Below are 17,468 nucleotides of genomic sequence, written 5' to 3'. Positions count from 1 at the left end.
ATGAGCACAGTTCCCTACTTGTCATAATTGTAGCGATTTCTGTCTTTCCTTTGGACTTTTGCCTCCTTAAGACTTTAATCTATGTTTTATCCATGTGCGTGTCTCAGGCATTCAACAGAGTACCTGAATCATAATAAAAGTTCAATTATCAATTGCTTCATTTAAAAAACATTCAATCATCTAGTGTATAATTTACAATGAAAATTTACTAATGGTAGCTTAGAAGTTGCTGAAGTTTGTGCATAAATAATTAGGGTATAAAGATATTTAGGAGAGCTTAGTCCCAAATAGTATATTCTGGACCAGAGCCCTTTCTGATTTGAGTAAGGTTTCAAAATCTCAATATTATCAGGCAGAACCTTTCATTACTACATCTACTTTTAAAGCTACCTGAAGACTAAAGAATTCAAGTATCCCCTCCTTTGTGAACCCTTTCATTACCTTCTAGGCACAATTTACTATTCCTCTCTGTGTGCTACTACTAAGTTTTACAGATATTTCCACTGTACTCACCACACTAAGCAGGCTTCACAGGACTGAATTTCACACAGCTCAATACATTTCACACATTACAGACTAACCCTCAAACTACCTTCAGAACACCAAATTCAGTCTTTTATACATCATCTTATTAATGATGATTTTGAGTTATTGCATGAAGCTCTGGCATCTCACAATGCTAAGGAGTTGGGAGAAGAAGTGTAAAGCCAGGCCTTTCTGAAATTTAGGGGAACACTTGTTATCATCCTGGCCTATGATGTAAAAAAGGTTAACTCTTCCTACCTCATTTCCCAGTCCTGCTACAGACAAAGTCTTGGCCATAGAAACATAAAAGCTGGGAGGGGGTAAGGGTGAAGGGGCAAATGAAGCTGTCATTCTAATATCCTGTGGGGTAGGTGTCCTCTTGTCTGGCCTAACTCTTCCCACAATCTACCTCAGTCCTTGACTTCTCCCTTGGGACAGGGACAGTACAGAGCTACAGGTATTGTGGGGTTGGAAGCAGATATCCTGGGTGATCAAATATATATATGAGTGTGAGGCACCTGTTAAGCACCCAGCTCATACTGTCACAGCAGCGTGAGAAAGATTCTTTTTCTCTCAACTTCATATACGTATCACCCCAGTAACAGGGCTCAAATCCCAGAGCCCGCATCTCCCCTCTACAAGAAGGCTGGGCCCAAGATCCATTTGCTCAGCCTCACAGATGGCTAGCAATCCCATCCAGATACTTGATGTTATGCACCAACTAGGATTTCTGGTCCCAAGGGAGACAGCATGCCCAGAAATTACAATTAGGTATTTTATAATACATTTTAGCTCTGTGGAGTAATTGTCCATACAAACACCCAAACAACTTCTACTCCTCTGACTATTTTCAAACACATTTTGGGGAATACATTATTATATAGGAAATTAGGGGACTTCTTGTGCTGTAATTATTTTAAGTTACATTTCCAACTCGCCTACTATATTATCAGCTTCCTAAAGGCAGGGTCTTAATTATTTTGTATTCCAAACTCATAATAGCTGTTCATTAAATTTGTTGGAGAAAAGGCAGGACAGTAAGACTAGGGGAAAGAAGAGGAGAAGGATAGAAAGAAATATGATGAGCATCCTTGTATATATCACTTTAGACCCCATAACAATAAAGATATTCCTAAGTGATATATTTTTTTAAATCCTATCTTCCATGAACAAAGAATAAGAACAAATTCCAATTAAGGAATTTTACTACTTTTACAATGAAATGAATCAATTGATTCTGTATAATCCTTTCCTTCCCCTGGGCTCACCAAGGGGTTAGTAGAAAGATGATCTTTCTTCTAATCATGGTAAACTATCTCGAAGATGAGAGTAAAAGAAAGCTGAAGGCATTTATAAAATATCTAACTTAGAAAGCAAGAAAGGTTTTTGCAGTAGAGTAGGTCTTAAAAACAATCCTTGGATAGATTTTTATGGGTGAGAAGGTGAGTTCAGAATTACCAGACTCAGTAGAAGTTTCTATTAGTACTGACTTTCCACTCAAATGGCTAGACCCAATTCAGCTCTAAACACAAGTGAAAGGGAAGAGGAAAAGTCAGAAGAACACAGAGAAATCTAATAAGGAATCCTGACAAAGACATCAAATTAAACCCACAAATATGAAATCAGTACAGAAAAATTCAACTTGTAAGTATAACACAAAATATTAAAATATTTGATTAATGACAATTTACAACCTAAGTGTGAGAGTTTAGAATACCAAGTCTGACACATCTAGAAGATCATTTTCATCACCTAGTTAAATTTCAATTTTTTAGAATAGAACTGTGTGAATCACCATGGCAATGTAAGTCTTAAATTAAGCACTGTTTTCTAATGATATTAAAAAAAATTCCATTTTTCAAGATCCAATAAAAGTTAATTAGCCCTGTGGAAGAGAACATATAATACTCCTTAAAAGAAAGAGAAAGAAAATAAAGACAGAGAGACTGAGACTTCTGAAAATCCAGGTGAGGAAATGGCACATACACAGAACAGCTAAATCAAAAGACATGGACAAGCTAAATGCACACACAGTTCATCACGTGATAGGTAAAATAAACTGTCAGTCTGACCAATGATAGTACCTTACTCAATGAAAAAACATTATTATATAATAAAAACACAACGATGCAGAATGAGAAAACTCACTACTAAATGCAAAAAGAAACAAATTTAAAAATAAACTATGGGCCAGCCCCGAGGCTTAGCGGTTAAGTGTGCACGCTCTGCTGCTGGCGGCCCGGGTTCGGATCCCGGGCGCACACCGACACACTGCTTCTCTGGCCACGCTGAGGCCGCGTCCCACATGCAGCGACTGGAGGGACGTGCAACTATGACATACGACAATCTGCTGGGGCTTTGGGGGGAAAAATATATAAATAAAATCTTTAAAAAAATAAAAAATAAAAATAAAAATAAACTATGATCACAACTATGTAAAAAAAACGTACATATGAAAAACGACTAAAAGGCACATATACCCACATAGTAACCGTAGTCATGTAAAACTGGTGAAACTAAAGACAATTCTCTTTTTTTAATAAAAAGTTGTCGGGGCCGGCCCCGTGGCTTAGCAGTTAAGTGTGTATGCTCCGCTACTGGCAGCCCGGGTTCGGATTCCTGGCGCACACCGACGCACTGCTTATCCAGCCATGCTGAGGCAGCGTCCCACATACAGCAATTAGAAGGATGTGCAACTATGACATACAACTATCTACTGGGGCTTTGGGGAGAAAAAGGGAAAAAAAGGAGGAGGATTGGCAATAGGTGTTAGTTCAGGGCCGGTCTTCCTCAGCAAAAAGAGGAGGATTGGCATGGATGTCAGCTCAGGGCTGATCTTCCTCACAAAAAATTAAAAAATAAAAAAAACTAAAAGTTGTCTACATTTTCTATAACTTAGTGATTTTTTTTTAATGTGAAGGTTTTTCAAAAGAAAGAAAACTACATTTTACATATAATTTATACCAATTTCTCTTTTTACACTTCTATTTCTACCAAGATATCTAAGCACTAAATTTATGATGTGCATTAGTTTTTTACCACATCACAGAAAATGTAAAAATTAACATTATTCTCTGCTCATAAAAATAGGGCAGTGTACTAATTAAATTAAGACACCCAATCTAAATGAGTCATCCAACTAAATGGTTCCATACATCCAAAGTGTCAGCACAAGGTTTGTTTGTTTGTTTGTTTATATTTCTTGCTGAGGAAGATTCGCCCTGAGCTAACGCCTGCTGCCAATCTTCCTCTTTTTGCATGTGAGCCGCTGCCACAGCATGGCCACTGACAGATAAGTGGTGTAGGTCCACGCCCAGGAACCAAACCTGGACTGCTGAAGCAGAACGTGCCAAACTTAACCACTAGGCCACTGGGGCTGGCCCAACACAAGGTTTTAATAGCCCTCCTACACCCAAAAAGGCTGTAAAAGTAAAGTAATTTTCATATGGTATAAGAGTAAAAAAATCAAACTTTGACTATCAACATAGGAAGCAAAGGGTGCTGCTGCCCCCAAACTACACTTGCAAACAGAACAACAGTAAATGGGCTAAGAATGAGTTATCTCACGTAGAACAAAAATCAGTCCTAAGATCAACTTCCCTCTGGAAAACTTCTGTATTCATTCCTGCAAATTAGAATACATTACCTCAAAATGTACAAACATCAGGTTTGTACCTTTTGTACCATCAGGTTTGTACACCAGAAGGAAATCAAATTCCAAATGAGTAATACTGCCAAATCAGACAAAGGATATTATACCAAGTCTTTACCATTGCAAAATTGTCACAAAGAGTCAAAAACAGCCTTCAATCAGATCCAACATGTAAAGAGCTTGGAATTCAACATTCCTGTCCTCACAACAACAAAAAAAGTTGGAAAAAAATGAAAATCAGCAACTCTTATGAGAATCATCAGAGAACTGAGTTCAGAGGGCAAACTACTACCCTGAAAACTGAGTAGACAGACAGGCCGACACAGAGAATCACAGCGTGTGTGAAGCAGAAGCCCAGGAACATGAGTCCTCAGCTGGAGCCCATCAGTAGGAACACTTTCAACAGTAACTGACAACTGCTGGAGGCTCAGTGTAGACTAGCTTAGAGCAAAACACTGTGAGGGGACCCAGTCTCTGAGAGGCTCCCATACTTGCTTGAGTTTTACCTCCAGGAGCCCTACCAGGTTCTTACCATAAAGAGCCAAGAAAAATTCCTCCCTGTTTCCAGCAGGGAGAAGGGAAAAGGAATCATTTTGAAATAAGCCCAGAGCTCTTGATTCTTCTTAAAAAGGCCTTCCTGAAAAGGAAACTATTTTAACAGAGCCTAACCAACTGGAATATTACAGAGCCTAACCCACCAGGGTTTTACAGTGTCTAACCAACCTGAGGTAAAGGAAACATCCAACTCCAGCCCCCTCTATCCTTCAACATGGGGAAAGAGAGACCCAAATCAAGCTGACTAAAAGACTGAGAACTAATCCCAGACTACAGAACTCCCACCCCCTCACCACGACATCCGTACAACTCCTACACAATAACAGAGCCTTATAGGTAAAAGAAATGCAAGTCTCAGACCCTACTTAAGGATTCTCTACAAAATCAAGACAACAGGGCAGACAAAAACAAGGACACTACAAGAAATTTTAGCATCTGACACCACAGCTACAGCAAACAGTAAACACAGCCTAACTCCTAGTGAAATAAACATAAAACCTCACACCAAAGGCCTGTTTACCTCAGTTTCCTTTACCTAATATATCATGTCTGGCTATCAACAAAAAAATTACAAAGGATTGTAAAGGCAAAAAACACAATCTGAAGAAACAAAGCAAGCCTCAAAATCGGACTCAGATATGGCAGAGGTTTTAGAATTACCACTGGGTTTAAAAATAGCTATGGTAAATATGCTAACGGCTCTCATGGAAAAAGTGAACAACACGCAAGAACAGATGGGTAATGTAAGCAGAGATATGGAAACTAAGAAAAAAGTCAAAAGGAAATGCTACAAATCAACAATACTGTAACAGAAAAAGAATGTCTTTAGTGATAGACACCAAACCAAATCCAGGAAGCCCAGAATACACCAAGCAGGAAAAACACTAAAATACTTACACCTAGGCATATCATAATAAAATTGAGAAAAATAGATGGAAAAAACTTGAAAGAATCAAGAGAAAACCATAAGGGAGAAAAAAAAAAAAACCTTACCTAGAGAGAAGGAAAATAAGAATTACACCAAACTTTCTCTTCAGAAACCACGCAAGCAAAATGAGTGGAATGAAATACTTAAAAGTGTTAAAAGAAAAAACCACCAACCTAGAATTCTGTATTTGGAAAAATTATCTTTCAAAAATGAAAAAGAAATAAAGACTTCCTCTGACAAACAAAAATTGAGGTAACTGAAGGCCTACTGACCTGCTTTGCAAGAAAGGTTAAAAGTTCTTCAGAGAAGGAAAAATATATAGGTCAGAAACATGGATTACATAAAGAAATGGAGCATTAGAGAAGCAATAAATAAAGGTAATATTAAATCTTTTATTTTTCTTATTCTTTTTGATATTTTTGATTTCTGATTCTTTCTGATAATTTCTGATTCTTTATTGATCTAACAGATAACAATTTGTTCAAAATAACAGTAGCACAATATATTCGGTGATCACAGCTTATAGATAAATGAAATGAATTACAACAATGTTATAAAGGATGGGAGAGAGGAATTGGGAATACTCTGTTATAAGGTACTTGCACTACCCATGAAGCAGTATAGTTTGATTTGAAAATGAACTTGGATTAGTAAGTGTATAATCACAAACTCTGTGGCAACCACTAAAAAAAATTTAAAAAGAGGTATAATGATACACGAAGATAGGATAGAAAATGGAATCATATAAAAAGCTCAATTAAAATGAGAGAAAGCAGAAACAGAGTGGAAGACAAAGAACAAGGGCAAGGAATAGAAAACAGTTAAAAAAAATATGGTATGTCAAGTATGTCCAAGTATGTCAATATATTATTAAACATTGATGATCTAATTAAAAGACAGAGACTGTCAGAGTGAATCAAAAGACAAGACCCAACTATATGTTGTCTACAAGAAACCCACTTAAATATAAAGACAGACAGATTAAAGTGATGAAGAAAGATATACCATGCTAACACTAATCAAAAGAAAGCTAGAGTAGTGATATTAATTTCAGAAAGAGCTGACTTTAGAGCAAGGAAAATTTCCAGCAATAAAGAGGGGTATTACATAATGATAGACAGTCAATTATCAAAGAAGACATAACTTGTTTGTATCCTTCTAAGTATCCACCTAACAACAAAGCATCAAAATACACAGGTAAAAACTAGTAGAACAGCAAGAAGAAATACATAAATTCACAATTATATTTAGAGACTTCAACACCGCTCTATCAGTAATAGACAGAACCAACAGGCAGAAAATCAGTAAGAATATCATTGAACTGAATAGCATCATCAATCAACTAGATCTAATTGACATCTATAGACCACTTCATCCAACAACAATAGAATACAGATTCTTCTCAAGCTCAAAAGGAACATTCATCAAGGTAGACTATATTCTGGGCCAGAAAACACATTTTAACAAATGTAAAAGAACAGAGTACATGCATACAAAGCATACATACAAAGTATGCTTTCAGACCACAATGGAATTAAACTAGAAATTAATAGCAGAAAGATGGCTAGAAAATCCCCAAATATTTGGAAATTGACAACATACATAACATGAGTCAAAGAAAAAGTTTCAAGAAGTTAAAAAATATTTTAAACTAAATAAAAATGAAAATAAAACATCAAAATTTGTGGGATGCAGCATATGCAGTATTGCATCTGCTCTCTCAGAGAGAAATTTATATAGCATTGGATGCATTATTAAAATAGAAGAAAGCTAAAATCAATCACCCAAAGTTTCTGCCTTAGGAAACTAGAAAAAGAGCAAATTAAATCCAAAATAAGCAGAAGAAAAGAAATAATAAAAATCAGAGCAGAAATCTATGAAATTGAAAACAGGTAAACAGAAAATCAACAAAACTAAAAGCTGGTTCTTTGAAAAGATCGATAAAATAAATAAACCCCTAGCCAAGCTTCTCAAGAAAAAAGAAGAGAAAAAACAAATTACTAACAGCAGAAATGAAAGAGGGGCCATCACTAGTGATCCCATGGACATTAAAAGGATAACAAGGGAATATTATGAATAATTCTATGCCCACAAATTTGATAACTTAAATGAAATGGACCAATTCCTTAAAAGACACAATCTACCAAAACTCACACAAGGAGAAATAGATCATCTGAATAGGCCTATATTGACCAAAGAAATTGTATAAAAATAATCGTCCAAAACAGAAAGCTCTATACCCAGATGTTTTCACTGGTGAATTCTACCAAACAATTAAGAAACAAATGATACCAATTCTCTGCAATCTGTTTCAGAAAACAGAAGCAGAGGGAGTACTCCCTAACTCATTCTTATGAGTCCAGCATTACCCTAATACTAAACCCAGACAACAGCATTACAAGAAAGGAAAACTACAGACCAATACGCCTCATGGACACAGATACAAAAGTCTTCAAAAAATATTAGCAAATCAGATTATAAACCACAACCAAGTGGGATTTATTCGAAGTATACAATTCAGGTTCAACATTTGAAAATCAATTAATGAAATCTATCACATCAACAGGCTAAACAAGAAAAATCATGAAATCAACAGATGCAGAAAAAGAATTTGATAAAATCCAATACCCATTCATAATAAAAACTCACAGCAAAATAGGAACAGAAGGGAACTTCCTCAAGCTGATAAAGAAAATCTACAAAAAACCTACAGCAAACATGATTCTCAATAGTAAGAAACTAGATACCTCCCTCTTAAGATCAGGAACAAGGACAAGATTTCTCCTTTCACCACTGCTATTCAGTATCATACTGGGCATCCTAGCTAAGGCAATAAGATAAGAAAAGAATATAAACAATACACAAATTAGGAAAAAACAAAATAAAACTGTCTTTGTTCACAGATGACATGATCATCTATATAGAAAATCCAAAAGAATTGGGGGGGAAAAAAAACTCCTGGAAGTCATAAGCAATTACAGCAAGGTTGCAGGATCTAAGGGAACTCTGCACTTTGTGTTCAATTTTTCTATAAAGCTAAATTGCTCTAAGAAATAAATTCTATTTTTAAAAAACAAAAAACTCCAACTAAACAACTTACACATTAATCCATTAATTCAGAATAGGTGTTCAAGGAAAAAAAATTGTTCAACGTGGTTTTCTTTCTTTCTTTCCTCTTTTCTCCTATGCGGCTGCAGTAGTAGTGGGGGGTGGGGGACAAGGATTCCTCTAATTTCTCAAGTATCTATGAATCCAACAAAAAATAAACACCACAAAGAAAGTGAAGATTCCAAACCATAAAAGTAAAGAAATCAAACACATCCATGCTCTATGTTTTTATCTTTGCCAATTTATAATTCTCTTAAACTAGAAAATATTTCTTACAAGTTGGAGGAAATTTATCTTGTTGGTAATATCAGTAGACCAACTTCAAAGTCTAAAATGAGAAGGGAAAATTACAACGGAACAAAGTTGAATCCAAACCTGAATGATCAGCCACCATGCCATGCCCATGCCCCACAAAAAAAGGCCTTCCCAGGAATCATCAAAATGGCCCACAAGCCAAAAAATCTTGACTTTTTTAAAGGTCAAGTTATTCTTACTGATATGGACAGCATATTAAAAAAAATACAGTAACACATTCTTCTACTCTTTTCACTGAAGGATGGAAATGTGAACTGCAAATACAATCCAGAGGTATGTCTATTTTATTATTATAATTATGGTATCTATTTAAACTAGTTTCTACATTCTGTCCATCTTAATATATTTTATTTCAGGTATTGCTATAGTGTTACTACAAATTTTATATTCTAATAGGCCTTCTAAAATTAAAAAAAAAAAAAAATCACCATTGTTACAACATCTGGTGAGTGTCTCTGAATTGCCCAAATACCCACTATGAAAACACTGAGGCTTGGTAAAATTTGTCTGTGCTGCATGCTGGAAGATCCTTAAATTCAAGTGTTGTGAATCACAAATCCCTGTTTTCCTCCACTTCAGTCACTTCCATCCAAATCCACAGATGTTGGTTCAATCTGTATTTATACTTATCACCAACATACATTGTTAATTTGTACCTAGAAAAGAACAAGCACATACACAACCACACGTGGTTTTAGTATTACTAAAGAATTTCCTTTTAAGTGCCCGCAATATTTCTATGAAGTAATTATTATGTATTTTCAACATTATTCAAAGAAAGAATTCAAACACAATACTGCAGTACTTATTCAAAACATAAGAAATATTCAATGGGAGAAGAATCACTTACATCTAGAACTCCAGCACCATGCTCCACCTCATGGGACTATTAGCATTCTCTCGTAAGAATTTTTCTAAGATTCCTAGACCACAGGAATGTAATGACAGAGAAACGTGGGCAATGAAGGGGGAGCTACACTCTCATACTCACTTCAGAAAAGGTTATTTCATTTTCTGAACTCAGTTGAGAGTGCAGCAACAACACATTTTTCTAACTTTAAGTGACTTAACCGACCTAAAGAACGTCTCTCTTCAAATACTATTCCAAATACTATTCAAATTGAAAAATAAAATAAATCAGAGAGATCAGAGCTAACTCCATGTTTACCTATTATCTTCATTAATGATCTTCACCCAAGTAAACAAAACATAAATAAGGCTACAAATTCACCTACACATAACATCTCTCCTCATACAATAACATGACTTTGCTAATCCAATGTCTTCAGCAGCATAACTCTACTATTCCAGGAGACTCTTGCAGGGAGATAACTTTGATTGTTCATTACAGAAGCTTCAGGAAAGACCCATCAACTCTTCAATAGGAGGCATCAACAGTTTTCAAAATCCTTGCCTTGCAGTTTCCACCAATTCTAAACTGTTATATCATGATATTTACCTAATTCTAATCAAGCCTCATCACCACCACTGTAAGATTCAAATTAAACCAAACTTCAAACTCTAAAATTTTGATCTTGACCTTACCACTCTAAGACATTACAAAAGCTTTGTCAAGGTGGTATTCCCTCTTACTGCAATAAGTAATAAATTCAGCTTTGTTTTATCAATAGGTTGTGTTAATGATATTTGGTGAGTCAGCATCAGATAATCCTGGAGGAAGATATGACACTCCTGGGCCAGAGACAAAGAACAGTTTACTATTCAAAACAATAGCAGTAGCCAGAGTATCATTATTTGTATGGGCTCCCCAAACTCTAATTTCTAAAAGGCAATAAAAGGAGAGCCAGGTCATACCTACACACACAGTGGGTTGCATTACTAGAGAAGAAAGCTGAACTTATAAAACCCCAATCTTTTAAAGGAGATGCAAGCAAATGCACCCTACCTTTTTCTAAGAGAGATTATTCTGATTATCCTGGACAGCAAGAAAATATGTCCTCTGTCCTTATGGAAACACTATTCCTATTTTTCTAAACTGTTTGCTATACAAATTTCCTTGAAAAGATAGCCCACCCAAAAAGCTGTCAATGCTTCTGCTCAGAAGATGTGCAGAAACACAAGAGACTTCTAGAGAATTATCTCTCAATAAATGTCTCCTTTGTCCCAAAGGGCTAAAGCGATTTTTAGGGAATCAGGATGAAGTTTAGTATAATACAATTAGTAGATGATGTTTCAGAAGCAAAAAATTAGAGCAAAGAGGTGTACTTTCTGTATAACTTAAAACCACTTCAACTGAGTCAGAATCTCTTAATATGCCTATATATCAAATATCCAAAGGTAAATACTTATGATATGTTTGATTCCTATTTTTATTTTAAAATGTTCCATTTCTAAAATAGTATCTTGAAAAAGTTTTTTGCTAATTTTCTAGGCCTACAAGTGCCCATGCAAAAAAGAAAACTGTTTGGTAGTTCTGAACTTCACCAATTATATCTGTAAATATGTTTATTAAATGAAATCCTCCAGAGCAGAAAATAACCCATTATTTTAGGGTACTTCGATTTTAAACCAGAAATCTAAGGTCCATATTTATATAAAGTATTTAAGAAAATAGGGGTCTTATTTAAATTTTATACATTTTAAATTAGGCTACATAAAAATGTTTTGAGGTTGTTAAAAAATAATTCGTTAGATCTTTCTAGCTATATATTCAACATCAGCATATTTTTTGCATCTGTTTGAAAATTAAGAGTGTATCTCATACAATTTCAATGGTGACTTGCTTTAACTTAAAATCAATTGTAAAAGAAATTAAAACTGAGTTTTGTAAACAATTTTTAACTGAGGAATTTAATGTTATCCCAACCCTAGGTCAAGGATAAAGAGAGGCAGGGTGATGAGCAAAATGAACACAACACTACATGTCTCCAGCTAAGCTGTGTGACTAAAAGCATATCACCTCACCTCTCTGGGTCTCCATTTATCTATTTACAAAAAAACTATGGGCACTGGACTAAATGTTCCTCAAGGTCCATATCACGTAAAAATTCTATGAGAAGTACCAGCTTTTACAGTTCTGATAGATTCCATTTTCTCATGCTCTCAGAAAACTCACTTCCTACTTCTTGCCCTGACAATCTTGGAGAATCCACAGATACAAGGTGCTCTAATGAACTCCAAGTAGCCCATTGACGGGTGAGACTGTCATTCATTCAGCAAGTAGTAACACTTGCCGTAGAAATACTTCCTTCAGAAAATACCAAAATCTAAAATGATCATTGCCGTCAAGAAACTCAGTCATCTATCTGAGAACTCAAAAGTATGTATGTACACAAAATCCTAATAAATTTCAGGAAATACATGACAGTTGCCTTAAAAATTTATACCATGCTCTTCAGCAAATGGAATCTATATTCCCACATGCTAGTTGTTCATCCTTTTCCGAATATTTGGCTTTCAGTTATGATGTCTCTGATGTTGCATTACAAACTTATGCCAAATAACTTATATAATTAACATGACACTCATGAAAGGAATAGCTCAAATCCTGAAGAAATCATGACTTCTGAGCATAGCATCATCTTTGACTCTATGTTACATTTGCCCAGTGAACAAATTATTCTCTCACAAACATTTCTAAAATGCTCTGATTCTGCCTAAAATGTTTTACCTATTTCAGAAATATTCCCTGAGAACACAATATAGCATACCATTTATCTATAAAGCTTCTATGAAAGTTACATAATTTATCTAAAAACATTCAGAAACAAGGGAACAGTTCAAAGCTGCAGTGATTCTTAGTGTCCAGGCTTAGGAGCTGGAATTTAAACCAACATTCTCTGAGTCAGAGCATAATATTTTGCTGAAGGTCTTTTTATTTCTGTACCAAATAATGAACCAGATATTCACTGTAAATATTCAAATGGCCTTTCTGAGATCACTAAATAGCTAATTTTTTATATTATTCATTTCCCCTAAGCAGAAGAATAGAAAGTTTCCATCAATTTCATCTCAAATATTCATTCAAGAAAGTTTAAATTGACTTTTCATGCCCAACCTTTGCCCTCTTTAAGTTTAAGTACATTTTTAAGATAGGAGAATTCTTATAATTTACTTGACTATTCTAGGTATAAAGTCTTTTTTTTTTTTTTAAAGGTAGATCCTTTATTTTTATTTATTTATTTATTTATTTGTGAGGAAGATCAGCCCTGAGCTAACATCCGATGCCGATCCTCCTCTTTTTGCTGAGGAAGACTGGCCCTGGGCTAACATCTATGTCCATCCTCCTCCACTTTATATGGGATGCCGCCTCAGCATGGCCCGACAAGCGGTGCATCAGTGCGCGCCTGGGATCCGAACGCGGGCCGCCAGCAGTGGAGCGCATGCACTTAATCGCTACGCCACCAGGCCAGCCCCATTACTTGACTATTCTAAACAGGTGACTTTTGGAGCTACCTATATAAGGGTTAACTATACAAATCTACCAGTACATTTCTGATCTAACACTATACTCAAAAAAACTACCTGACTTTTCCATAATCAGGAAATACCACAAGTTCCCCCATACCCTCTTTCTAATAATTTTGCATCATCTCTCTTTCTATACTCAAAATGATCATAAATTACAGGTCTTTTCCCCTACCCACAAGATCTGTTACATTTTTTCTGGTTCTTTTTTGATGATTTTTTTAAAAAGAAATGCAACTCCAGCCCCAAAAGGCAATAGTTAAATCACTGTGGTCTCTTTAACAATAACATAAAGTAATATCAATAAAGAATATAGAATCATATTTTTATTTTAAAAATGTATGACTGCATATTAAAAGGATTATACACCATGACCAAGTAGGATTTATTCCTGGAATGCAAAGATGGTTCAACATACGAAAATCAATCAATGTAATATGCCACATCAACAAAACAAAGGGAAAACCCACACAATCATCTCAATTGATGCAGAAAAAGCATTTGACAAAATTCAACATCCTTTCATGATAAAAACACTCAACAAACTAGGAATAGGAGGACACTTCTTCAACATAATAAAAGCCATATATGAAAAACCAACAGCAAACATCATACTCAATGGTGAAACTCAAAGCTTTTCTTTTAAGATCAGGAACAAGGCAAGGATGCCCACTTTCACCACTTCTACTCAATACAGTACTGGAAGCTCTAGCCAGAGCAACTAGGCTAGAAAAAGAAATAAAAGGCATACAAACTAGAAAGGAAGAAGTAAAACTATCTCTGCAAATAATATGAGCTGATATATAGAAAACCCTAACGACTCCACAAAAAAGCTGTTAGAACTAATACATGAATTCAGCAAAGTAACAGGATACAAAGTCAACACACAAAAGTCAGTTGCATTTCTCTACACAAATAATAAACAATCTGAAAAGGAAATTATAAAAACAATTCCATTTATCAGAACATCAAAAAGAATAAAATACTTAGGAATTAACCTAACCAAGGAGGTGAAAGACTTATACAATGAAAACCACAAAACATTGCTGAAAGAAATTAAAGAAGACATAAATAAGTGGAAACACATCCCATGATCACAGACTGTAAGACTTAATATTGTTAAAATATCAATACTACCCAAAGCAATCTAGAGATTCAATGCAATGCCTATCAAAATCCCAATGACATTTTTTGCAGATACAGAAAAACCCATCCTAAAATTCATATGGAATCTCAAGGGACTCCAAATAGCCAAAACAATCTTGAAAAAGAACAAAAGAACTGGAGACCTCACATTTCCTGATTCCAAAATTTACAAAGCTACAATAAACAAAACGGTGTGGTGTTGGCATAAACACAGACATATAGACCAAAGAAACAGAATAGAGAGCCTAGAAATAAAACCTCACGGTCAAATGATTTTTGACAAGGGTGCCAAGACCATTCAATGGGAAAAAAGGACAGTCTTTTCAACAAATGGTGCTGGGAAAACTGGATATACACATTGAAAAGAATGAAGTTGGACCCTTACCTAACACTGTATACAAAAATTAACTCAAAATGGATCAAGGTCCTAAACGTAAGACCTAAAATAATAAAACTCTTAGAAAAAAAACATAGGACAAAAGCTTATGACATTGAATTTAGCAATGATTTCTTGGATATGACACCAAAGGCACAGGTAAAAAAAGGAGAAGTAGACAAACAGGACTTCAGAAAAATTTTAAAAATTTGGACATCAAAAGATACTATCCAGGGGCCGGCCCCGTGGCTTGGTGGTTAAGTGAGTGCGCTCCACTGCTGGCGACCCGGGTTCGGATCCCGGGCTCGCACCGACGCGCTGCTTCTCTGGCCATGCTGAGGCCGCATCCCACATGCAGCAACTAGAAGGATGTGCAGCTATGACACACAACTATCTGCTGGGGCTTTGGGGGGAAAAAAAAAATAAATAAAATCTTAAAAAAAAAAAAAAAGATACTATCCACAGAGTAAAAAGGCAATCCACAGATTGGGAGAAAATACTTATAAATTGTATATCTGATAAGGGATTAATATCCAGAATATGCAGAGAACTCCTAAAACTTAACAATAAAAAAACAAACAGCCCAATTCACAATCGGACAAAGGACCTGAATAGACATTTCTCCAAAGACAATATATAAATGGCCACTAAGCACATGAAAAGATGCTCAACATCACCAATCATTAGGGAAATGCAAACCAAACTACAATGAGATACCACCTCACACCCATTAATATGGCTACTATCAAAAAAACAGAAAATAACAAGTATTGGGAAGGATGTGAAGAAATTGGAACCCTGTACACTGCTGGTGGAAATGTAAAATGGTACAGCTGCTGTGGAAAACAGTATGGTGGTTCCTCAAAAAATTAACAATAGAATTACCATATGATTCAGCAATTCCATTTCTGAGTATACACCCAAAAGAACTGAAAGCAGAGTCTTGAAGAGATATTTATACACCAACATTCATAGCAGCATTATTCACAATAGCTAAAATGTGGAAGCAACCCAGTCTCCATCGAGTGGATAAGCAAAATGTGACATATATTTATAATGGAATATTATTAAGCCTTAAAAAGGAAGGAAATACTGCAATATGCCATAACATGGATGAACCTGGAGGACATTATGCTAAGTGAAATAAGCCAATCACAAAAAGACAAATACTGTATGATTCCACTCATATGAAGTACTTAGAGTAGTCAAAATCATAAAGACAGAAAGTATAATAGTGATTGCCAGGGGCTAGAGGGAGCAGAGACTGGAGAGTTATTGTTCAATAGGTATAGAGTTTCAATTTTACAAGATGAAAAGAGTTACGAGGATGGATGGTGGTGATGGCTGCACAACAACGTGAATGTATTTAATACCACTGAACTGCACCCTTAAAAATGGTTAAGATGGTAAATTTTATATGTATTATCACAATAAAAACAGAAAAAAAAGTCTGACTGCAATAATCACCAAACACTAGAAACTCTCCAACTGTCCATCAGCTGGTGAATGAATAAACCAACTGTGGTATATCTATACAGTAGAATACTACTCAGCAATAAAAAAGAACAAACTACTGGCACACATAACATGGATGAATCCAAATGCATTATGCTAGGTGAAAGAAGCCAGATTTTAAAAGCTACATACTAAATGATTCCATTTAAATGACATACTGGAAAAAGCAAACTATAGGGACAAAAAAAAAAAATCAGTGGTTGCCAGGGGTTGAGGTGGAAGGAGACGGTGACTACAAAGAGGCAATGTGAGTGAATTTACAAGATTATGGTGATGAATACACATTTGTCAAAACTCACAGACTGAACACTAAAAGAAATAAATAAAAATTTTAATGTATGGCTGAAGTCTGGACAAGAATAAAACCTTTAAATATCAGCTACTAAAAATAATCAAAAAATTTTGAGTTGTTTCTTTTCAGAACCAAATACGCCACACAATGATGCCAAAAGTACAATGTATTGTATTCATCCACAACTTGTTTTATCCAGGCTCTTACTTTAAAGTACAAAACTATTAAATAGGAAGTAAAATATTTTTCATTTTACTACAGTAGGTAGTCAGAAAATGTTTGTTAACTAATACACAATTCAATAGAGTTTAGATTGACTTGGCCTTTCTACTTCACTGCTACATACATATGTAGCTTTAAACACAAAATTATCCATTTCTCAAAATATTAACATTAAATTTGAACAGGAACATCATGTCCACAAAATGTACTAACCTGAATTTGATCAGTTAATCGATAAAGGCAATAGAGCACTTTACTTTAAATTAAAACACCATCAGGGTCATGGGTGCTCTCTTAGCAAAAGTGGCAACCTGCAACAAAAGAAAAATATGTGAAATTCAGCCCTACTCAAATTTCAGTTAGTGTTATGATACTTTTTAAAAAATCCTTTTTCCCCCCTATGTAG

The 17,468-nt window shown here is 35.2% G+C and overlaps 1 protein-coding gene across 8 annotated transcripts in view; it reads right to left on the bottom strand.

Moving 5' to 3' along the window:
- FUT8 (fucosyltransferase 8) overlaps positions 1–17,468 on the bottom strand; it is a 298,401-nt gene that overhangs the window by 245,113 nt on the left and 35,820 nt on the right. For 7 of the 8 annotated variants that reach the window (XM_058567138.1, XM_058567146.1, XM_058567145.1 and 4 more), the window contains exon 2: positions 17,276–17,373. The exons of the other annotated variant lie outside the window; for it this stretch is intronic. The gene's annotated coding sequence lies outside the window, so the exon portion shown is untranslated. The remainder of the gene's footprint in view (positions 1–17,275; positions 17,374–17,468) is intronic. 8 annotated transcript variants of the gene reach the window in all.

This window comes from Diceros bicornis, chromosome 24, assembly GCF_020826845.1.
Source record: "Diceros bicornis minor isolate mBicDic1 chromosome 24, mDicBic1.mat.cur, whole genome shotgun sequence".
Lineage (NCBI taxonomy): Eukaryota > Metazoa > Chordata > Mammalia > Perissodactyla > Rhinocerotidae > Diceros > Diceros bicornis.
This window is presented reverse-complemented; position numbering and strand designations above follow the sequence as displayed.